This window comes from Malaclemys terrapin, chromosome 6 (assembly GCF_027887155.1).
Source record: "Malaclemys terrapin pileata isolate rMalTer1 chromosome 6, rMalTer1.hap1, whole genome shotgun sequence".
Classification (NCBI taxonomy): domain Eukaryota; kingdom Metazoa; phylum Chordata; order Testudines; family Emydidae; genus Malaclemys; species Malaclemys terrapin.
This window is the reverse complement of record NC_071510.1, coordinates 48,546,866-48,571,077: the sequence shown is the minus strand read 5'-3', so window position 1 is coordinate 48,571,077 and position 24,212 is coordinate 48,546,866. Positions and strand designations below refer to the sequence as shown.

Sequence of the window (24,212 nt, the reverse complement as noted above, 5' to 3'; positions counted from 1 at the left end):
GAAAATTAAGGCAGAGAGAGCCTGCAGTGCCATATTTGCAAGCAGGGGGTGCTATGGGGCAGCCATGCCTGTACCAGTGGTCTAACTGCTATAGGATGAGAGAGAGCCACAATGTATTAACATGGGTTACAGAATCACACACTTTAGCTTGTTCCTTCTGAAAGCCTGGGAAAGCGGTGAGACTTGACTCAATTAGAGACCTGAGTACTATTCCCAACTCTGTCTCAATGCAAGCTCTCATATATCTTTTCTGTGAAATGGGTAAATTATAATTGCCCTCTGCAAGGCAGCAGCATGATTTGATTTACAATGAGGATTGTGAAGAGCACAAAAACATTAACTACAGGAAGTGCTGGGACCAAAACTTATAATCTGTGGATTTGCAGTTTGTCTCCTAGACCAAAGATTATTGGGGAGGATAGAGGCAGATGAAGTCACTTTTACAGATTTGCTTTCTCAAAATTTGTGAATGCTACAAGTTTTTGCATCATCTCAAGACTGCCTGCAGTGAGACCATAAGTACATTAGTCATGATAAAATTGTGAGGCCTACCAACACTACTGTCTACCACAAAGGAGGCAACCTAGGATTTGCCTACACTTACTAGAATATCGACGCGTGGCGATCGATACATCAGCGGTTGATTTAGTGAGTCTAGTGAAGACCTGCTAAATCGACCACAGTTCGCTCTCCTGTCGACTGCTGTACTCCACTGTTGACATAGCGTAGTGTGGACCCCGGGGTAAGTAGATCCACGTACGTCAAATTCTTAGATTGATCTCACCCAGTAGTTTAGACAAGGCCCTACTTTTTTACCTCCTTCCTTCCTTTCAGTCAGACTCCATCTGCTTTTAGCGTCACACTGATGCAGTCTGACAGAGCAGCTTTAGGTTCACTGCATCTGTACAACAGAGAGCTTTAAGAGTGTGAAAATTTCCTCTCTCAGTCTGCAGGGAACTTTAGCTACATTTAATTATGAGTAAATTGGAACCTGTTGATCTTCCTTTTGGGATTTTGTGTGCTGCATCTTCATTCCTTTTGACTTGTGGGTCTCATTGTTAATACCATCATCACTTTTGGGATGCATCCAAAGACATATGGTTTGGGCCAAGTTTCAAACTAAGTTTTTGAATTCTTATGAATGTTAAGCTGTGCATTTAAGGTGGTGATTGGGACATACTTTTTTTTAAATTGACTCCACTAGAACATTATGCCAAAATTATTGAAAATTGAAACTGACTGGCTTTGCACAGCTGTAACAGTAATATGCTGGCAAGAGTTTAAAATCACACCAGTTAGAAAACACCTGCCTACTGTCACTCACTATGACATCCAGTCATTATATAATGGAAGAAAAGAATGCTGTCACATAACATAGTGTTGGAAAGACTTTCTGTCCCAACTCCTAACTGCAGCACACACTCCTAATTTGCCAGATCAACACAGATCTCCCCTCCCCCAAGTCCCCAGACACAAATCAACACAACCAGTAGACACAACAGAAGTTTAAGATTCTTTCATGAATATTTTTAGTAAAAGTCAGGGACAGGTATCGGGCAATAAACAAACATTTAATGGACGCTCACGACTTGTCCATTACTTTTACTAAAAATATGGGTGAGGGGACAAACAAAGCACGGCCAGAGCTTGCAGATGCGCCAGTCCTGCCGCTGCTCCTGTGGCAGGGACTGACCACTGCTGCTCTAGCCCCAGGGTGGCTGACCCAACCCCAGCCGCTGCTCTAGCAGCCCCGGGACTGGCCACTGGCTAGCTTTTCCCAGGACTGCTGCCCAGGGCTGGCTGCTGCTCCTGTGTTCCTGCGGCTTGCCATTGGCCAGGTGTTGTCAGGACCTGTGCTCTGGACTGGCAGATGTTCTGGCAGCCCCCGGGCTGACTACTACCCAGCTGTTCTGGCAGCTGCTTCTCCGCAGCCTTGGGGCTGGCTGCTAGTCAGCTGTTTTGCAGCCCAAGCTGGCTGCTGATCAGCTGTTTCAGCAGCCGCTGCTCTGGCAGCCCCAGAGCTGACAACTGCTCCAACCTGCCCCAGAAGACATTCCGGAGCTCCTGGAAAGTCATGGATTCTTTGACCGAATCCTGTCCTTAACAATAACCACCTGAGTATCATTGCATCAGCAAGAATGACCATGCTCGATCAAGTTTGCATCATGTAGTGAAGTTCTCAGATCTGACTCAATCCTGCAAATCCACAAATTTCTGGGGCGGCTCTGTGGGCAACATCCAGAAAGGTTCAGGGCATGCTTCCCTTTGCACGTTGATGGAAAGTTTGAGAGCCTGGTGTGCTAGGGTGTTTTTGTCCATCCTGGCAACATGACCGAAGAGCACACAATGCCACTTTTGGATGTAACGCGGAATTGAAGGAGGGTCAGATCTCTGCTAGATTGACATTTCCCATAAAGTCAAAGCACTTTATGCTCAGGACTTGGCACTCACAGTGCATATGGAAGGCCTCTGGCTGCTCCAAGTTTGCCTGTAAGAGGGTCCAGGTTTCTTACCCGTATAGCAATACTGGTAATGCAAAAGTTTGATAGATCCTGAACTTTGTCTCAGCTTAACTATGTTTTGAAGACATGGACTTTGTGCATGGGACAGCGAGACCTATTAATTGAAGAACATCTGGTTTGCTTCCACTGTTTGAACTCTGCTTACAGCTTAGGTAGGTGAACTCATCAACACTCTCCAGGGTACTTGATAGCCCCGATCCCCGCACCAGGGTTCTGGTGACCCAGTTCTGGATCTTGATCTTCCACGATTAAACCATTTAACCTCATTATGTAGGCTACATTCTGAAGGACTGGGCTGAAATTCTTTGACCTCTCCACAAGCAAGGTAGTGTTGCTGGCATAGTCTTGTCAGTGAACACTTCTTGGCCAGCCTTGATTCTGATGTGTGGAGTGGCAAGTCCAAATATCGAGCCAGTAGCTTGACGGAATAGTGCCAGGGAAAGAATAAATCACTGCCACACACCTGTGGTTGTGTAGAAATGAAGTAAACGCAGTGAACCAATACACACTCTTGCACCAGTACACCCTTCATTCGCCACCCCCACAAATTAACACAAAATGCCAAAGCACAATACACACTCATACTTACTATAAGACCATAAACTTCAGTGGCAAAGCCTAACACTAGTAAGCTCATAAGAACTTAATGCAGCAAAATATATAACAATCTCAAACAGGTAGATTATACTACAGATGTGAGTTTAAGGGCTTAAATATACACCAGCTCTTCTGGGCAGGGACCAAGTGGTGACACATGAGCAGGCATGTGGGGTCAAGTGCCTTTCCCCCACCTCTCCATCTCCCGAGACTTGCTGCTTAGCTTGTACTGAGCATGATCAGTAACACTGCTGAAGCCGGCTTCCCTCACTCTACCCCCGCACTATCAGCAGGCACGGGTCATCTTTGTAATTGGTTCTGGGTTCGTACAGTGCCTTGTACAAAAGGGCACTATCACAATACAAATAATAAATACAGTTTTGGTCTCATAAATGTTTCCAAAAGGTATTTAGCTATACCTCGTCTAGAAAACTAAACTAAACACTTTACATGTCTAAATCAAAGTGATAATACAAACAATGTTAAAACTATGCAGAATTCATACCAAGTTACACAGGTAGCCCTGAGGGGCAGACAGAAACACAAATGTTTCAAATGAAAACATTCCTCCCAAATCTTCAAAAGGCACAGGGCCAGGGTTTCAAATAAAAGCAGCTGATCTGCTGCTGAATCCACTGAGGAATGCCGCTTCTTATAAATTGCCACAGCATATCATCTGATGTAGCAGGATAACTATGGACGCTGTGACTTTTTGGCAATATGCATGGATGGATGAAACCTATTTGTTGCTTAATCCTGTAAAACTGCTCAACTACTGTTAGGATCTATGCCGTTCCTGCCTATAATGAAGGGCAATGGTTCTGGCCATATAATCAATACTTCAATAAAGTTGTAAGTATCATATGTTTGTGCGTGGACACACATTTCACTAAGGTCCTTTAAAACCAACCAACCAGAAAACACTATACATCCAAAGCATTAGTCCTGATGTGCCTTATCAGTAATTACATACAAAGAAAGATGTAAACGAAGCACAAATATAATCTGATCACATTCTAAGTATTTACTCTTATGTTTATTGCTTGCCTTTCATTTTGTCCAAGAGTTTGTGTTTTGGTTATTTATAGGATTACCAGATAGGAACTATGAAAAAACGGGACGGGGGTGGGGAATAATAGGCACCTATATAAGAAAAAGTCCCCAAAAATGGGACTGTCCCTTTAAAAACGGGACATCTGGTCACCCTAGTTATTTATTACCATTTTAGTTACCCATGCATTACCAGAGGTTGAGAATAATCTGCAATTTAGATGGGTTTATTCCAAGTCATAATTTTTTTTAAACAGACAATTGCCAATCTGCTTGTCATCTTGGTCTCAGGTTAATTTCTAAATTGCCAAACTGATGCCAAACAAATGTCATATTGTTGCAAGATACCTCAGTTAGTTTATAATAATCAGAAGGGATTCTACGATTATTATTAGGTTATACATAGATTGGTGAAATGTTAGCCATTTGTGTCTTTTTTAAGTCTCACAGTGATTTTAAATAATGTGACAAATACAAATTTTAGGCTGGAGCGTCCCAAGGTTCTACAGTGTCCAAGTGCACTGTCTTTCTGGCAGTAAGTATAATGAGGAATATTATTTTCTGACAGCTGCAAAAAACTTTCATATGCTGTAACTATTAAAGGTTTTTCTCTGTGCTGTTTTTTATTAAAACTACACAATTTCAGTAGGGGTGCATTCTGTTCATAGTGATTTGTCTTTCAATATAAGAGGCTATAATGTTCTGAAAAGATAGGATCCAAATATGCATAAATACTCAATTTTCAAATGTGAAAGATTTTTTTATAAGTTAAACATAGCTTTATAAATAATATAGCCTAGTTGGGCATTAGTTATACTCCACATGATGTTAAATTGCTGCTACTTAATGCTAATATAAAGCCAGAAGAAATTCTCATTTGGCTGTTGAAGTTGGCTGGTTTAGTTTCACAAACATTATAATGATATTTGCTAAAATCATAAATTATAATAGTCTTTGAAAAATCCAGATTCCTGAACAATGAAGTTGTGTTCCAAAGAAGAAAATGCTAACTGAATTGAACTTCTGTTTTCCTTCACTTGTAGCTAGGTGATTAATTTTTTTTCCTTCAAAGTCACATGAAATGATAATAAAAAGTTTAACTTGGTAATCTACATGTAATAAGTTTTACATACCCTAAAAAACTAACCAAAGACAAAGCCTTATAGGTTATGGCAATCAATTGGTTATGACAACCAGATGTGGTTATATTTGCTAAGAGTGAACTTCCCTTAGTCTAGCTCAATTGTATTTTCTATAATGCTGTTTTCCAACCCTACACAGTTATACCCCCCTCCTCTTTTAGCATGATATAACAATAGAGTACTGTTGATGAGATTCATATTGCTGGCAGCAATCTAAAATTGGCTAATCAGAAGTACATACTTTTTGTCCTCTTTCTCAGTTCTAGAGTGCTTACTATACTGCTTATTCTCAACAAGAAGGGTTTCTTTATTAATTCCACAGTAGTGTAATATAAATCAGAATGCATGAACTCTGATACATGAAGTATCTAGTGAGGCAGAAATTCCCATGGGTTAGAGGAGAAACGAGATAGCTTGCATTAGACTCTAACTCTATACAAATGTGAATTATAAAACATTATATTACTCATTGCAAAATCATAGAATGTAAGTAAACTCATGAATTGGTTTAACTGTAATTTCTTGCATGCCTTTTCTGGCTTAAATGCTGGCCCATTTGATCTTAATCTAATGAAGATGATTAGCAGGGAAACTAAATACAATGACTTCAATAAAGCTATGCCGATGTACAACAGCAGATGATCTGCACAGTATGTCTATAGAGCCTCATAAACAAACCTCTATATCCTGGGATATTACCGGATACTAATAGACTGACATATAATTTTTTTAAAGGAGCCACTGATTATTAATGCAAGCATCTTTGAACGTAACTACTCTAGGGGATGCAATTAGATAAGTACACAGAGTGCAAAGAACCATAGGTATAACTCTGGAATACTGTACTACAGAAATAATGTTTGAACAAATAAAATCATACCTACATGGTTTGGTTCTACAGTGTGTTTGGAATACAGAATTACACACACACACACACACAAATACCATAGTACTTCAAAGGAGAGACAATCACTGCTATAGAGTAAGAACTGAGAACAAATGAAATATTCATAGAGTTGATACCTAGAGATGTTAGCTTGCAGTGGAATGTTAAAAATATGCACACAAAAATTAGGATTTAAACACCATAAAGGTGACATTTGACTTGTTTTCTTTCTTACAAAATCATGATCCCTTTGTGTATGTCAGAGATGTGTGCAGGCCAGTAACCAGATGGAGTTGGCCAATATTCCCAGCTGCTAGTTGTAGCAATTTACATCTATAATAATGGAAACAAAATTGAGCATTTTAGTTTTAAATATAAGAAGGAATATTTTTGCCTGGAAACTGCAGGTGCCAACATTTTGTTTGCCTACCGTACTGACTGAACCATACTATCTGTGCTATGAAAGATGCCAAAATTAGTGAATCAGCTTTTCCAGCATTGAAACGCCTTTTACTGGAGTGCCATCATAAGAAAGTGATTCATCTTGGACTTATGATACAATATTGTGATGGAAGTGTCAGAAATACACACTTACTCTATGCCTAGAGATATCAGCAACAGACCCAGTAAGTAATAGAGTACTGTAGTATACACATTACTCCTTTTTAAAGACAAATATACAATTTGCAGGCATTCTTTGTAGCTTCATAGCAAAACTGATGCAATATAAAAATCTTTTTAGAGATTTAATTTGATATAATTCTTTCAGCTATCATAATTGTTTTATTTTTAAATTCCCAGAGTGATTCCACATGGAGAAAACTGATAAGGGCTTTTACAGCAAAACATAAGAGCAAAAATCTCCTTTCAGGTCTTCCTGGAAGACTGTGACAATCTGCTCTTCCTAAGTGCATAGATTTCCCTTTGACTATGCTGTAGAATGCAAGTCATAATAGAAGGCATGCATCATAAAAGTGAATTTTGATCTATATACTAAACCCTCTAGGTTATCAATGCAATCCACCTCACTAGTCACAAGAAGTGGCTTACATCATGAGCTAAGAAGCTTGAATTAATTTCCAAGACAGCTCCCCAGCTGGAAAATGTCAAAGTAGCATGTTGTGAATATTTATGGTCTACAAGCTTCTTCCTTCTCTGTATAATATGCACTGAAGCCAAATGACTTTTTTTGTACTATTCACGTATACTCTGAGAAATAACGTGTCAGTCCCCTGCCTTGAGGCCAACGCTAGGCTGGAAAAAAGGACAAAGTTTAAATTGGACAATAGTTTGTTTTGTGAGGATGTTCATGTCCTCAGGGATTAGGGAATAAGAAGCTAAAGAAAGCATAAAAGGAACTGAATTCTTACATGCTGGTGGGAAGTAGCTGAAATCTATAGCAGTCACAGGTAAAAAAATCACTTTGAGTTGTGGCAGTTTTCTTGCCTAAACTTCAAGGGCCAGCAACAAGTAAGGCATGTTGGTAAGACTCCTATAGAAGGATAAACCAACATTCAGAATTAATTGGTAACTAAGCAGAGAGAAAACAGTTCCTATGAAAAGGGGCTAAATATCTGTCTTTGTGAGGGCCAGTGCTTTGCGTAAAAGACAGTTGTTTACCAATACTAGAGCCTAGTGCATCATGTATTTGAGTTAATTCTGTCTTTCTTCTGTTTTGTTATAATATATATTGATATTTTTAATATGGAGATCCATTTTGAATGTTGGTTGCTTCCTTTGTTTGTTTACCACCACTTCAATACAAATGGAACCAGAGATGGGATACTATACATAGCAACCAGCTCAGAAGTCTGAGTGTGGTAGACTTTAGCCAGCAATTCAATGAGAGATGATGGCAATAAAGAAGAGAAGCATATTTTTTTCTGGGTTTTTTCTTGTTACCATCTGTGGAGAACTGAGAAACTTCTGATTTATTTTTATGAAAGAATTTTTATAGATTCATAAATTGCAGGGCCAGAAGGGACCATTGTGATCATCTAGTAGATACCTAGTTATACCTCCTGTATAACATAGGCCATAGAATTTCCCCAAAATAATTCCTAGAGCAGATCTTTTATGAACAAAAAAAAGTCCAATCTTGATATAAAAATAATCAGTGATGGAAAATCCACCATGACCCCAGGTAAATTGTTCTAATGGTTTTTACTCTCACCGTTAAAAAGTTTATGCCTTATTTCCCGTCTGAATTTTTTTAGCTTCAATTTTCAGTCACTGGATAGTGTTATACATTTCTGTCCTAGATTGAAGAGCCCATTATTAAATACTTGATCCCCATGTATGTACTTACAGACTGTAATTAAGTCACCTCTTAACCTTCTCTTTGTTAAGATAAATAAATTGAGCTCCTTGAGTCTATCACTAAAAACATGTTTTCCAGTCCTTTAATCATTCTCACGGGTCTTCTCTGAACCCTTTCCAATTTTTCAACATCCTTCTTCAATTGTGGACAACAGAACTGTACTCAGTATCCCAGCGGTTGTCATACCAGTGCCAAATAGGTAAAATAACCTCTCTAATCCTACTCGAGATTCCCCTGTTTCTGCGTCCAAGGGTCACATTAGCCCTTTTGGCCTCAGTTTCACACTAGGGGCTCATTCAGATGATTATCCTCCATAATCCCCAAATCTTTTTCAGAGTCACTGCTTCCCAGGGTAGATTCCCCCATCCTGTAAGTATGACTATGTTCTTTGTTCCCTAGATGTATATATTTACATTTAGTTATATTAAAACACATTGTTTGCTTGCGCTCAAAGTGAACTTTGTGTATTAGTGGCTTGTCCTTTTCATTATTTACAGCTCCCCAATATGTGACTCAGTTTCTCCCTCCCTTGATTTTGCTACCCACTGGGTGTGAAGATGTTAAGTTTTCTTGAAACAAGACAAGCGGCACAGTGATTGAAGGAATGCCACTAGGCAAGAATGAGCTATCAGAATCTAATATCATGGGGGTAATTATTGCAAATTTCTAGACAGGTAAACAAGTTGGCAGAAGTACTACCAATTGGGAGGAAATGCATTGACTGGTTTTGACAGGGTTCAAGAGATCCAAAAAACTTAGAATAGTTTAAAGTGGGAAGCCGTTTATAGGTGAAAGTTCCCTCTCACTTTATCAGGCACTGAGATGAGACTTTACCCAGTAAGGGAAAACCCTACTAGACAGGTTTAAAGGACTTGGAAACCTACCAGGGTTTCCATGTGAAAGATGGGTGCCACCTGGTAAGACAGTGTGCAGATAAGCTGTTTCTTGCTTTCAAGATATATTTTCTCTGTAATTATTTTGTTCTAAATACATACTATGCTTTGTGAAGGCTGTCTGGTCACTGGTAAACCCTGTCATTATCCCTGGGAAATAACAGGACAGCCAGTGACTAAACTCAGACTTGCTAAGGTGATCACAGTGAGGGAATGATTGCAGGAGGAAATTTCAGCCTAAATCCCCAGTCTGGAGGGAGGGAGGGAGAGGAATGCAAGTTGCCACTCCAAGATAGGTTACAGCAGAAGCCTGAAATCTGAGTGAGGGTGCTCTCGAGGAGGCTACAATGGGATCAAAAGCACAGTTACCCTCATGGTTTGACACCGGTTATACAATTTACTTCAGTGGTGGGCAACCTGCGGCCCATCTGGGTAATCCACTGGCAGGCCGCGAGACAGTTTGTTTACATTGATTGTCTGCAGGCACGGCCGCCTGCAGCTCCCAGTGGCCATGGTTCGCTGTTCCTGGCCAATAGGAGCTGCGGGAAATGGCGCGGGCTGCAGGGAGGTGCTCGGCACCGCTTCCCACAGCTCTGATTGGCCAGAAATTGTGAACCACGGCCACTGGGAGCAGCGGGCGTCCGTACCTGTGGATGGTCAATGTAAACAACCTGTCTCACAGCACACCAGCGGATTACCCTGACGGGCCGCAGGTTGCCCACCACTGATTTATTATGAATGAGGCAACCTCCCAAAATTTAATCTGTTCTACATCAGCCCTGGGAAGAAGTCAGAATATGTGCTCAAAAGAAGTTTATCTGCAGCTGATCAGCACAGGAGCAAAAACATGCGGTGCTGGCTGGGCATTAGGTACAGCTAAAGGGAGCACTGAATTGGCATATTACCGAGTAGTGTGCACCAGTGGGCCCCCAGGGAGAAATTGATGAGGTTTAAAAGTGCCCTGCTCTGACAGAATCCCTGTAGGAGGCTGTTGGTGCAAACCCTTGCCCTCCCTGGGGATAAGACTTAGCAGGTTAGTAGAGGTGAATCAATTTCATAATATTATCTTCACAAACTGTTATGAAATGTCTTAAAACTGTGAGGTATTTGTTTGGCATATCTTACTTTTTTTTGTAATCTACTTGTAAAGGGCAGAGTATACTATTAATTGTATCAAACTGTATAACTATGGTATAGTATATTCCCGTATAATGCAAAAGAAGCCATCTAGCGTAGGCAGTCAGTCCATATTGTTTTACAGTGTTATGCTGATAGAAAAGCTGAGAAAAGAATAGTGGCTTCGATAACTCTTTGAATTGTTGCCAAATACCTGTCCTTTTGATGCATCATGTCAGCCACTGCATTATGAAATAGCCCACTGGAATATATTTAAATAATGATTGATTGAGAAAAAATGTCTTCAAAGGCTTTAGAAGATGCAAAGCAAAATGGGACACATCTGAATAACTGTCAACACAGAAGATTGGGACCAAAATAAGGTTGGCTACATTTATGCAATAGACTTCAAGGGCTAGGTGAATGCTGAATTGGCCCTGTGATTACAAGTATCATTTCCCAGTGCCATGCTATCATCTTGAATTAGATTGAAAATGGCTCTGAAACATCTTAGCTGAGATTTGGCATACAAGTACATGATACTTGTTGTACATGTTTATTAGTAACTTTAACTTTTCTTTTAGTAAGACTAATGTTGCCACTTTTTAGAAATTTAAATTCTTGACATGCTGAGCATGAGTCTGACAACCCAAAATGGAAAGTGAAATAAAAATATTTGTTTCTTTTTTCTACTCAGACTAAAATCATTGGCTTGACTCTTACTCATGCTGCATTTGTTTTGCACTGGTTCACAAGTACACAGTGATCTGAATTATGGTTGGTCCCACTTGTGCAGTGCAGGAATCCTCTGGTGATATTGGGCTACTGAACTGGTGTCTTTGCCCAGCTCCCTTACTGACCCTGGGGTAGAGGGTGTATCTGGAGGAAAAGTGCATGGTTAGAGCATCTCTATGTTCTGCATTGTTCAAATGTCCTTTGAACTCTTCAGTTATTGTGAGTACCTGTGAGGAATCCCTATACGCTACAGTGCTTTGGAGGCTTCTGGCTTTTTCCTCAGTCACACTGTCTTTGAGTGTTGCCAACTATAAAGCAGAGCTGGCAAAATATGACTCCTTCAGGAGCTGTCCTGAAAAAACAAAAGAGAATGCCCACTCCCTTCAGTTGCCAGATGTAGAGCTTTTCTCAACATCTAGGAAGCCAGGATTCTTCTCAGAAATACTTTTCTTCTACCAGTGGGAGCAGCTTGTCAGTTGCTTTCAGCTCCAAGAAGCAAGTCTCAATTTGTACATCTCCCAACGATATACCTCTAGTCTTGTCTATGAAAAGATCTCAGCTGGTGTTGTGTTCTATCCTATAGTCTTTCTGTGGCAATGAGGATTTTCACCAAATGCCTGGCTTTTTTTTTCTTTGTTGTCAAGGCATCTTCCTGTATCTAGATGATTGGTCAAACAGAGCACATATAGCATGATTCAACTGTCATGTCAAGTCCATGTGGCTTCACATAGACAAATTAAAATCAATTTTCAACAGAGCACAAATGATATTTCTTAGAGCCTGATGAACTCCACAGCTGTAAATCTTTCTTGTCATAGGAGAAGTTCCATGTTGGTTCCTTGTTCACATTGAGGGAGGTTTGGCTCCATACTTTTCATGTCCAGGAATCCCCTTAAGGACCAAACTTATCTGCAATTTCCCCAGACTTTTTGTAGAATATAAGGATAAAATCAGGGTCATTCCATCTCTGCTAAAAGGCTCTCCAAATGGAGTATGTAAATGTAACTGTTATAACTGGGGTTCAGACACTTGGAGATATCTGTTCACATTCATATAGGTTAAAAGGTATGCCTTCTGTGATGTTACACTCTATATGCTTTATGAATGTGAATATGATATAACTGGAATATGCTTCAAGCAAAAGGTCTCTTGTAGGTATCATTACAAAGGTTATAACCTACTGAATATATTCATCCTATTTGTATGAATGTATCATTCGTGTAACTGAAACTAGAAATATGAAGTCTTACTCTGAGGTCCTGTTGTAATTATGCAAAGTGTGGTCTATTAATGGTGGCTTGGAATCTTGATGGCTCCCATTAACTAGGACAATTGGTTGTAAATGGCTCTATTTACTTCTAAGCCTTCCTGTATACGTGTCTCCTAGCTACTAGGTAATGAAGAAGGAGGTCTTACAGTGACATGTGATCATGTCACCTGAACTGGAATCCATCTTAAACCTTTTCCATTTAGAAGGAAGGGTGGGGACCCAGAGAGACACAAGATTCCCGCCTTGTCCCAAAGCTATAAAAGGGGGTGGAACAGAGCAAAGGGGGTTGCAGTCATGAGAAAACCCTTAGTTACCACTGAACTGAAACTAACAAGGACTGTACCAGGGAAAGGATTGGGCCCAGACTAGGAAGGAGTCTAGTCTGTGAAAGAAGCTTATTGGAACATCTCTGAGGGTGAGATTTGCCTCTATTCCGTTTCTTAATGTATTAGGCTTAGACTTGCATGTTTTGTTTTATTTTGCTTGGTAACTTACTTTGTTCTGTCTGTTATTACTTGAAACCACTTAAATCCTACTTTTTATACTTAATAAAATCACTTTTGTTTATTAATTAACCCAGAGTAAGTGATTAATACCCGGGGGAGCAAACAGCTCTGCATATCTCTCTATCCCTGTTATAGAGGGTAGACAATTTATGAGTTTACCCTGTATAATCTTTATATTGCGTAAAATGGATTTATTTGGGATTTGGATCCCATTGGGAGATGGGCGTCTGGGTGCTGAAGACAAGAGTACTTGCTGAGTTAAGTCTGCAGCTTTGGGGGCATGGATCAGACCCTGGGTCTGTGTTGCAGAGGCTAGCGTGTCTGGCTCAACAAGACAGGATTCTGGAGTCCCAAGCCATCAGAGAAAACGGGCTCAGTGGTAGTTTCAGCACATCAGGTGACAATCCCAAGAAGGTCTCTGTGACTGAACCTGTCACACCTTCACACTAATTCCATCACTGAAGTATGCTAAGCAGCTACTTGGTGAATCATATGCTCTCGTGCCTTCCTTCAAGTTGGCCTCTAGATATGGGTTAAAACCTTGTGCCTGTTGAAGTCAATGGAAGTTTTGCCATTGACTTCCATGGGACCAGGATTTCACCTATGATTCACAATTCAGGAGGGCAATCTTGCAGTCCTTTTTAACTAATATCCTCATACACCCTTCACAGTGGGCCTTTAATTGTTAACTTCTTGATAGTGGGGATCCATATTCTGAAAGGAGAAATGCTGGGGTAAATGGTTCTCCATGATGATTTGTCCATATAGCCACCTTCCACACTACTTCAGTCTCCTGTAAAGGGATTCATAAACTAGTGGAAAGATTTGAAAGGTGTTAGTGGAAATTCAATGTTATATATCCTTGGAATTTTCATGAGGAAAGAGGCGGTGGGAAATAAGGGGCCTCAATGGACACTCTTTGTAGAAGATTCTGGACTATTATCCAGGCATACTTATCTGAGAATGGGGACTCACATTGACAATTGTCCTAGAAAACTACACAGTAAATAAATGTTATTTCAATGTAAGTGATGGGATCAGGAATATAAGTAGGGTGTAAATTAATGTGCAGTGCAAGAAGGAAATATTTTCTTTCCTTCCTATTCACAAAATACACATCTTCATCAGAGGAATACAGTGTAACCTCTTTGGACCTAAGCTGATAGCCAAAGTTAGGTGTCAGACATGGAGAGATTTGTTTGATGCAAGTCTGTTTAATTACAGAAAGTTCACATATGGTTCTATTTCCCTGAACATGGTAGAAATAAAACAATAGGATATAGTTTCTTTGTTCACAGCTCCAAACCTCTTTCAGCCAGCATTCGGTCCAAAAGCACAGCACTCTCTCTAGGCTTGTTTCTCATGGCCACATTATGAGTGCTTCTCTGGGTGCATTTGGAGCGTCTTTGCTCCTTCTCTGTCTGGTTCTATGGTGTTTATATCCCTTCTCCCACACACACATACTGATGCACAGCTACAACCAAAATCAATCTCCCATCCCTATGTTACATTCAGCCCACAGTGAAGCCCCTCTACCTACATAATTCAGAATCTTGAACTAATCAAAGGTGTATTCAATAGTGCATTCATTTAGCCTGAATGGAAGGCAGCTGTTAAGCCCACCAACTCCAATGAGTTTTCTCCCAACCCCCAACATAACTATAGGATAAGACTGCATAGGCAAAAACATTAAGGTCATTCAAGTGACAATTAAATATAGATCTTAGATACAGTTTTTAAAAAACTCGGTATCACTGTTCAGTATCTGTTTGCTGTTTTTGGAATTGCTGCAGTTTCCTGTTGATCTTATTATGTCTCATATCTTTAAACAGAGTTAATATCTGGTCAATAAAATATTTTTGAGTCCTAAAAGTGATTTACTATCTTAGTGCAAGCATACAGGCTCCTGCTGTTCAGTAGACAACTCTATAAAAACCTTGCATAGTTAGTTTGCTTACAAGTATGGTTGCAGTTGTATGAACATTTAATTTATTTAAAGTATGATTCTGTTATTTAGCTTGAAGAAAAGCAAAACAAGGTATTTACTTCTCCATGTGTTTTGTCATTGTTTTATCTCCACTGACATTGCAAGCTACTTAATTTCATTTAACTCATGAAATTAACTTTTCTAAGCACGTTAAATCACAATCACCACTAGGTTTTGTCAAGAAAATTTGTTGTAGTATTTGGATCCAAATTCATCCCCGGTTTAACCATTGAATTCAGTGTAAAATCAGCTTCCATGGATTTCTCTATATGGGAAATATGCTGCTTTGTTAACCAGAGAAAAGACACATATACTATATGTGTTTGTTAAAAGTTTGACTCATCATAATATGACCACATTAAGCAGTGACATAAAAGATGATGTAAATTATGCACTGATAAACTGGTGTGAGTGAGGATACATTGCTGTCAGCTGCTGTAAATTGGTTTAATTTACACACCAAGGCAGCAAAAGGAAGTAGTGTAGCAGTATAAAAAATAATGGGGCAGCACACCTGAGATAAACTTTAATCGGTGCTCCAGTTTCTGTTCTAGACTTCTAAAAGCGTTTCACACAAAGTAGCAGGAGCCTGGCAGCCTGACAAGCTGTGAGGTCAGGTGAAAAAGCTCAATCATCATTTCATACTTTCTCTGCTGGGAATGTAAAGTTTTAAACACAGTGCATATGATTATTTCACTAATTCCCTGGGCAGCTCCACTCTCAAGACCTTCAGCAATTGTCATCTGCTCTAAATCCTAAACAGGCACCTTCTGCCTCCCACTGCCTGGCTCCTCTTCTCAGCCCACTCCAGGTTTCTTCTGTTCACTTAAGTTGTGCATACTTACGTTGTTCTATTTATAATGTTTTAAACATATAATTTTTATACTTGCTGAATTTATACATTAAAAAAATGTGTCTAAAATGTATGTGTTCAGAAGTCAAAACCTGCATAGGGTAGTGGAGAGGGGGGCGCAGTGAACTAGAAGATGGGAAGGCAGAGGCTAAGGAGGCTGCAGGCAGGATAGTTGAGCAGCTTATATTTTTCATGTTGTAGGAGATGCACAGGAGGGGAGCTCTTCTCCTTCATGCTTTAAAAAAAGCAACTCCCTTCCTGTGAACTTACCCAAGGTCTAGAGACAAGCTGCAGGCATGGCCCTTGCTTATGGCTCAGTGACTGAAATTCTTGCTCAGATAATTGATTGAGCTATAAGTTGTTTTTTTTTTATGAAGAAGACTTTCTGTCCAATCCCTTAAGGTGGCTTATCTTGCAAAAATACATTGCACAATGCATTATCTGTTTAAAAAATAATGCAAAATGTATTTGTCAAGGCTGTATCTGAACTTTAGGGTACAAATGTAGGGGCCTGCATGAAAACTTCTAAGCTTAACTACCAGCTTAGATCTGGTCCGCTGCCCCCATTTCCCAATGGATTCCCTCCCTGGGAAGCCTTGAGAAACCTTTCACCAATTCCCTGGTGAATACAGATCCAAACCCCTTGGATCTTAAAACAAGGAGAAATTAACCATTCCCCTCCTTCCTTCCACCAACTCCTGGTGAATACAGTTCCAACCCCCCTGGGATCTAAAACAAGGAGAAATTAACCATTTCCCTCCTTCCTCCCACCAACTCCTGGTGAATACAGTTCCAACCCCACTGGGATCTAAAACAAGGAGAAATTAACCATTCCCCCTCCTTCCTCCCACCAACTCCTGGTGAATACAGTTCCAACCCCACTGGGATCTAAAACAAGGAGAAATTAACCATTCCCCCTCCTTCCTCCCACCAACTCCTGGTGAATCAAGATCCAAACCCCTTGGATCTTAAAACAAGGAAAAATCAATCAGGTTCTTAAAAAGAAGGCTTTTAATTAAAGAAAAGGGTAAAAATCAAATCAGTATGGAAATTAATCTTACAGGGTAATCAAACTTAAAGAGCTCAGAGGACTCCCCTCTAGTCTTAGGTTCAAAGTACAGCAAACAAAGATAAACACTCTAGTAAAAGGTACATTTACAAGTTGAGAAAACAAATGAAAACTAACACGCCTTGCCTGGCTATTTACTTACAAGTTTGAAATAGGAGAGACTCGTTTAGAAAGATGTGGAGAACCTGGATTGATGTCTGGTCCCTCTCAGTCCCGAGAGCGAACGCAAAACCCAAAACAAAGAGCACAAACAAAAGCCTCCTCCCCCCCAAGATTTGAAAGTATCTTTTCCCCTTATTGGTCCTTTAGGTCAGATGCCAGCCAGGTTACCTGAGCTTCTTAACCCTTTACAGGGAAAAGGATTTTGGAGTCTCTGGCCAGGAGGGATTTTATAGTACTGTACACAGGACAGCTGTTACCCTTCCCTTCATAGTTATGGCAGTATTGCATTCCATGAAGTTCAACGTAAAACACATTTGACATCAAATTAACTTTACAAATAATATTAGATGACAAACATTGCAGAAATTGACAGAAATGGTAATGAATGAGAGTTCATAAGTCAAATGTCTGCATATTAACAACTGTTGAAAATGGTCAGTTTCTTAGGTTTTATCATCATGTGCAAATGAGTCTCAATATTTAACTATCACATTTAAGAAATTTATTTGCCAGGGGTATTCTAAAAAGAATTAGGCTTATCTAAAAATTTTCAAAAATAAGTCATTTTAAAATGTTTATATCCTATACCTGAATTAGCAGGTTTAGATGTAAGTGTTGCATAGGGTTACCATATTTTGAGTGTCCAAAAAGAGGACACTCCACGGGGCCCCGCCCCCGCCCCAACTCCACCCCTTCCCCAAAGTCCCCGCCCCAACTCCGCCCCCTCCCCTGCTTCCCGTGAACATTTGATTCGCGGGAAGCCTGAAGCAGGTGGGGGGGGGGGAGGAGGCGTGGCCCAGTCTGGCCCCCCCGGCGTCTCCAGCCTGGGTTGGCTCGGGCCCTGGGCTGCTGGCCCCAGGCCAGCCCCCGGCCAAGCACCCGCGGCCGAGCACCGCCGGTCGCCGGCTCAGCACCCCCGGCCCCTGGCTCAGCACCGTGGGCCCGGCCCCGGCCCAGCACCGCCGGCCCCGCATGTCCCGATTTTCCCGGACATGTCCGGCTTTTGGGGATTTTCCCCCGGATAGGGATTTGAAGCCGAAAAAGCAGGACATGTCTGGGAAAATCCGGACGTATGGTAACCCTAGTGTTGCATGGGTGTTTGGAACTCAATAAGTACCAACAGCTGGCTGATAGGAACTGTGTGGTGTTTGCCCACATTGTGGTCCCTGGCAGACTGATGTGCAGAAGAGTACAAAGCAAGGGACACTCCATTAGCCTGTCAAGTGGCTCCAAAAGACACAGTGCTGCTAGAGCAAAATGGGAAAATACAGATTCATAAAGGAAAGGGTTTGGGGCTGAAGAGGTGGAAGGAATGGTAGCTTTTCACATTGGGCTAAAATTGCAAAGCTTAATGAGAATCCCAGCTTTCAGCACACAATAAATATTTAAGGGATTTTTCATAGTTGTAATTAATACTACAAGGAGTAGTATTCAGGATTATCCAGTCAGGTTTATTTTTATTAGTTATTTGCACCACTTATGTCAGCCATGTTACCCATAAAGAGTACTTGTGTTATGTTTGTTTTTGAAACCTCACTGTAGATCCCTCAGGCACACTCTGTGCAAATAATCCCAACGGAGACTATTGCAGCAAGGGACAATGGGCAATAAAGAAGATTGTATTAGAAATCTTTTCTGACAAAGTGTCCAGGAGGTGATTGGAGACAACAGGAACCTGCCTAGGGCTCCTAATTCAGAACAACACATACCAGGTCTCTATATTGTCCACGGGAGTTTGTCCATGAAGGGGGAAAAATGCCTCCCCCTCCCCCCACTGAAAAGAAGGGCTGTGGGAAATTAAAAGATAAATGATTGAAACAAAATATATGTCTTAATATAAATACGCAAAACAAAAAAAGTTGGAAGTGAAGAAGAAAAAAACGTGCAAAACGCTTGGAGACGAAAATGGAAGTGAAACGCTTGGATATAGCATTAAAGCTGAAGCGCTTAGATCTGGAAAGGGCTAAGCTGGGTCTACCAGATAACCCTAACAATCCTTCTCCAGGTACTGCTCCCCATTCCAAAAAAATTCCCAACCTACAAGGTAGGCAATAATACAACGGCCTTAGAAAATTTCAAAAGGGCCTGCCTTGGGTACAGCATCTCTACAAACCAGTATATGGTGAAGCTGAGGCCGCAGCTCAGTGAACCCTTAGCAGAGGTGGCAGCTGAAATGCCTAAGGAACACACAAACCGCTACAAACTTTTTTTAAAAAAAGGCCAGAATTAGAATGGCTAACACCCAAGCATGCCCATCAGTGGTTCAAAACCCTAAGGTGGAAACCAGACATGGCATTTTCCCAACACACCTACCACATTGTAAAAAATTGGGATGCCTGAATATCAGTAGCAAGCGTTAAATCTCTGGAAAATCTGTCTTTCCTAATGCAAATAAAGCAGTTCTTAGAGGGTGTTCCTGAGAAAATAAAAAGGTACATCCTAGATAGGAATCCCAAAACTGTAATCGAGGTGGGGGAAATCGGAACCAAATGGGTGGAGGTGGCGGGGGGGGAAAAAAAGTTAGTAGCAGTTGAAGCGAATATCAGAAGGGACAACCTGAAACAATACCCTACCACCGGGGGCAGCCTAAGGCCCCACCTACATCTCAACCCCCCCCCCCTTCCCCCAAACACCTTATCGTCCCACCACACCAGTCTCCAGCAGCCCACCTCGCCCCAGGGACCAGTCAGTTGGGCGATGTTTTAAATGTAATGAGCTGGGGCATGTGAAGGCCAACTGCCCCAAGAACCCAAACAAATTGTGGTTCATTACACCAAAATCACACCAAAGGTCCCCAGGCCCAGATGCCTCCCAAATACCCTCAGAGCAAAGAAAAACTGTGAGTGTGGGCGGGAAAAAGGTTACTGCATGGAGGGACACTGAAGGACATGTGTCAGCTATCCACCAATCCTTAGTGAACCCCAAATTCGTTAACCCAAAGGCCCAAGTGACAATTCAACCCTTCATGTCAAACTCTTTAAACTTGCCTATAGCCAAGTTGCCTGTCCAGTACAAGGGCTGGTCAGGAAGTGGACTTTTGCAGTCTATGATAATTATTCCATTCCCATGCTGCTCCGGAAAGACTTGGCCAACCATGTGAAGCTAGCCAAAAGGGTGGAAATGGTCACCCGCAGCCAGGCTAAGCAAGCCTTCACACCTATCCCTGTTCCTGAGCCTTCTACCAGGGCCCCGTCTGTGTTACCAGAGCCCCAGACTGAGGTGGTAGAACTGAATATCCTGCCAATGACTGCAATAGCTGTAGTGGATCCAGTCCCAGAGACCCAACCAGAACCAGCACCAGCACTGAATCCAGCACTTGCAAACCCATCTACAACTCCAATGCCAGAGGGCACCACCGAGCCTGCACTGGCAGCAGCAGATAAACCTATGCAAAAGGCTCATCTGGAACCTAAAATACAACATAGTGCACCAGCGGAGAGCGGTTCACAATCAACAAAAACAGCCCCATCACCTACATCACTTCCAGAGGGACCAACCCCAAGTCCACAATCCAGTGAGACACTGATGTCTCCAGCATCAAGGAAACAGTTCCAGGCTAAGCAGGAAGCAGATGAAAGCCTTCAGGGAGCTTGGACAGCAGCACGGAACAACCCACCGCCTCTCAGCATTTCTACTCAATCACGGTTTATTGTAGAAAGAGGACTTTTATACAAGGAAACTCTTTCTGGTGGGCACCAGGAAAATTGCCATCCTCAAAGACAGTTGGTAGTTCCAACTAAGTACCGGGTAAAGCTCTTAAGGTTAGCCCACAATAATCCTAGTGACCATGCTGGGGTAAACAGGACTAAAAACCCTTTGGAAAAATCCTTCCACTGGGAGGGAATGGGCAAGAACATTTCTACTTATGTCCGGTCTTGTAAAGTGTGTTAAAGTGTGAAAAAAACACCAAGACCAGGTCAAAGCCCCTCTTCAGTCACTCTCCATAATTAAGGTTCCATTTCAGCAAGTAGCTGTAAATATTCTGAGTCCTTTTCCAAAAAAGACACCCAAAGGAAAGCAGTACATACTGACTTTCATAAATTTTGCCACCTGATAGCCAAAAGCAGTATCTCTAAGCAACACCAGGGCTAAAAGTGTGTGCCAGGCATTAACAAATATTTTTCCAGGGTAGGTTAACCCTCTGACATTGTTACGGATTTGGGAACTAATTTCCTGGCAGGGACCATAAAAGGCCTTTGGGAAGCTCATGGGGTAAACCACTTGGTTGCCACCCCTTAGCACTATCAAACAAATGGCCTGGTAAAAAAAGTTGAATGAAACTTTGGGGGCCATGATATATAAATTCGTAAATAAGCACTCCAATAATTGGGACCTTACGTTGCAGCAGTTGCTCTTTGCCTACAGGGCTGTACCACATCCCAGTTTAGGGTTTTCACCATTTAAACTTATGTATGGCCGTGAGGCTAAGGGGACATTACTGTTGGTGAAGCAGCAATGGGAGGGGTTTATGCCTTCTCCAGGAACTAACATTCTAAACTTTGTAAACATCCTGCAAAACACCCTCCAAAACTCTTTAGCCCTAGCTAAAGAAAACCCACAAGATGCTAAAAAAGAGTAAAAGGCCTGGTATAATAAATATGCCAAAAAGCGTTCCTTCAAAGTAGGGAAACAGGTCATGGTCTTGAAGGTGCTCCAGGCCCATAAAATAAAAGTGTCATAAAACAGGCCATTTACAGTCCAAGAGCGCCTGGGAGCTGTTAACTATCTCATAGCATCCCCCACCTCAAACCTAAAGCCTAAAGTGTACCATGTTAATTCTCTAAAGCCCTTTTATTCCAAAAAATTAAAAGTTTGTCAGTTTACAGCCCAGGGAGAAAATAACACTAAGTGGCCTTAAGGTGTCTACTACCAAAAAAAAAAAAAAGTAACAGTGGTGTGAAAAAGGTAAACCTCTCAATAACCCTCAAACATATGCAGCAACAACAGATCAGGAAGCTGTGCACTAGCTTCACGCCAATGTTCTCAGCCACCCCAGAATGAACCAAATGGGCATACCACTCCATTAACACAGGTAATGCTCGTCCAATTAAAGCCCAACCTTACTGGGTGGCTCCTCAAGCCAAAACTGCTATAAAACGGGAGATCCAGGACATGCTACAAATGGGGGTAATCTGCCCCTCTAAAAGTGCATGGGCATCTCCAGTGGTTCTAGTTCCCAAACCGGATGGGAAATACGCTTTTGCATGAACTACCGTAAGCTAAATGCTGTAACTCGCCCAGACAACTATCCAATGCAACTATCCAATGCCAGGCACAAATAAGCTATTAAAAAAACTGGAACGTGCCCAGTTCATCTCTACCTTAAACTTAACCAAGGGGTATGGGCAAGTACCACTAAATAAATCTGCCAAAAAAGGGTCAGCCTTCATCACCCATGTAGGGCTGTATAAATTTAATGTGCTCCCTTTCGGCCTGCAAAATGCACCCGCCACCTTCCAAAACCTTGTAAATAGTCTCCTAGTGAAATTTTAAAAATCTGCAGTTGTTTACCTTAATAATGTGGCCATCCTTTCTAATTGATGGGCAAAACACCTAAAGCATCTACAAAAAGTCTTTGAGCACATAAGAAAGGCAAAACTAACTGTTAAGGCTAAAAAGTGTTAAATAGGCCTAAACAAAGTAACTTACCTTAAACATCAGGTTGGTCAAAAAAATATCAACTTCCTACAGGCCAAAGTAAATGTTATCCAAAAGTGGCCTGTCCCAAAGTCAAAAAAACAGGTCCAATCCTTCTTAGGCTTGGCCAAATATTACAGGCAATTTGTATTGCACTACAGCCAAATCGCCACCCCACTAACAAACCTAACAAAAAAAACTAGCCAAATGCAACTCAGTAAACTAAAAAGTGTCAAAAGGCCTTTAACCAGCTTAAAGCAACACTCGTGTCTAACCCTGTGCTAAGGGCCCCAAACTTTAACAAACCTTTTCTAGTAGCCACAAATGCATCCAAGCGTGGTGTGGAAGCAGTTTTAATGCAAAATAAAATAAAATAAAATAAATGGGATCAAAAATTCCACCCTGTCGTGTTTCTCAGCAAAAATATATATTTTTAAAAAGTCATGGGTCAATCACAAAAAAAAAAAAAAAGTTACACAATTGTGTACTCTCTAAAGAAGCTACGCCCATATATTTAAAAACAGAATTTTCACCTGCAAATCAACCATGCTGCGCTATAGTAGCTTCATACCATCAAAACAAAATAACAAAAAACTTCTTCGGTAAAGTTTAGTTGTTCAGAATTTTAATGTTAAAATACAACACATTTCAAAAGCTTCTAACAAAGTGGCTAATGCATTCTCCCATAAGTTTCCCAAAATCAACTGGTTAAAATCATCCTTAAAATGTAAAAAATATTGGTAATTTTTATATAATCAGTAGAATATCTAAAGGTGCATGTGTCTTATCAATTCTGTTTTCTCCTAAAACTCAAAAAAAAAAAAAAAAATCACAGCCAGTGTAAAGTAGATTTTCCAGCAATTTGGGTGACTGTCATAAACATAGAGCTAAGGGTAGCATAAAATCCCTTCTTTACCTGTAAGGGGTTAAAAAGCTCAAATAACCTGGTTGGCACCTAACCAAAAAAAACCCCAATAAAACAAAAAACCCTTTCAAATCTGTGAGGGAAGGTTTTTGTGTGGTCTCTCTTTGTTGTTCTCTCTCAAACAAAGAGGGACCAGGGCAGGAAAAAAAAACTTTCCTAAAACCCTACCTAAAATATAAGCATCTAAAATTACAAAAATTGTAAGTAATAGCAAAAAAGAGAAGTGTTAAATTATCTTTTGTTTTAGCTTGCAGATTTTCCCTGTGCTAAAAGGTAATTTTATTCCTGTTTTGTAACTAAAAAGCAAAATAAAAAAAATCCTCTGGGTTTTAAATCTTTTTATTTACCCTGTAAAGTTATCTTCCATCCCAATTTTGCAGGTGTAATTCTTTTACTTTTTTTAAATACAATTATTCTTTTAAAAACCTAATTAATTTTCAGTGTCCTAAAAACCAAAAATTTGGTCTGTGCTCACTTTGCTAACCTAAATATTTACTTCATGGGAACATTATTATGGTTTGTATTTATGGTTTGTAAATTAT

General features: G+C 40.8%; 1 protein-coding gene across 2 annotated transcripts in view; it reads left to right on the top strand.

Annotated features, from left to right (window-relative positions):
- CNTNAP4 (contactin associated protein family member 4) overlaps window positions 1-24,212 on the top strand; it is a 325,511-nt gene that overhangs the window by 76,924 nt on the left and 224,375 nt on the right. The window lies entirely within an intron of this gene.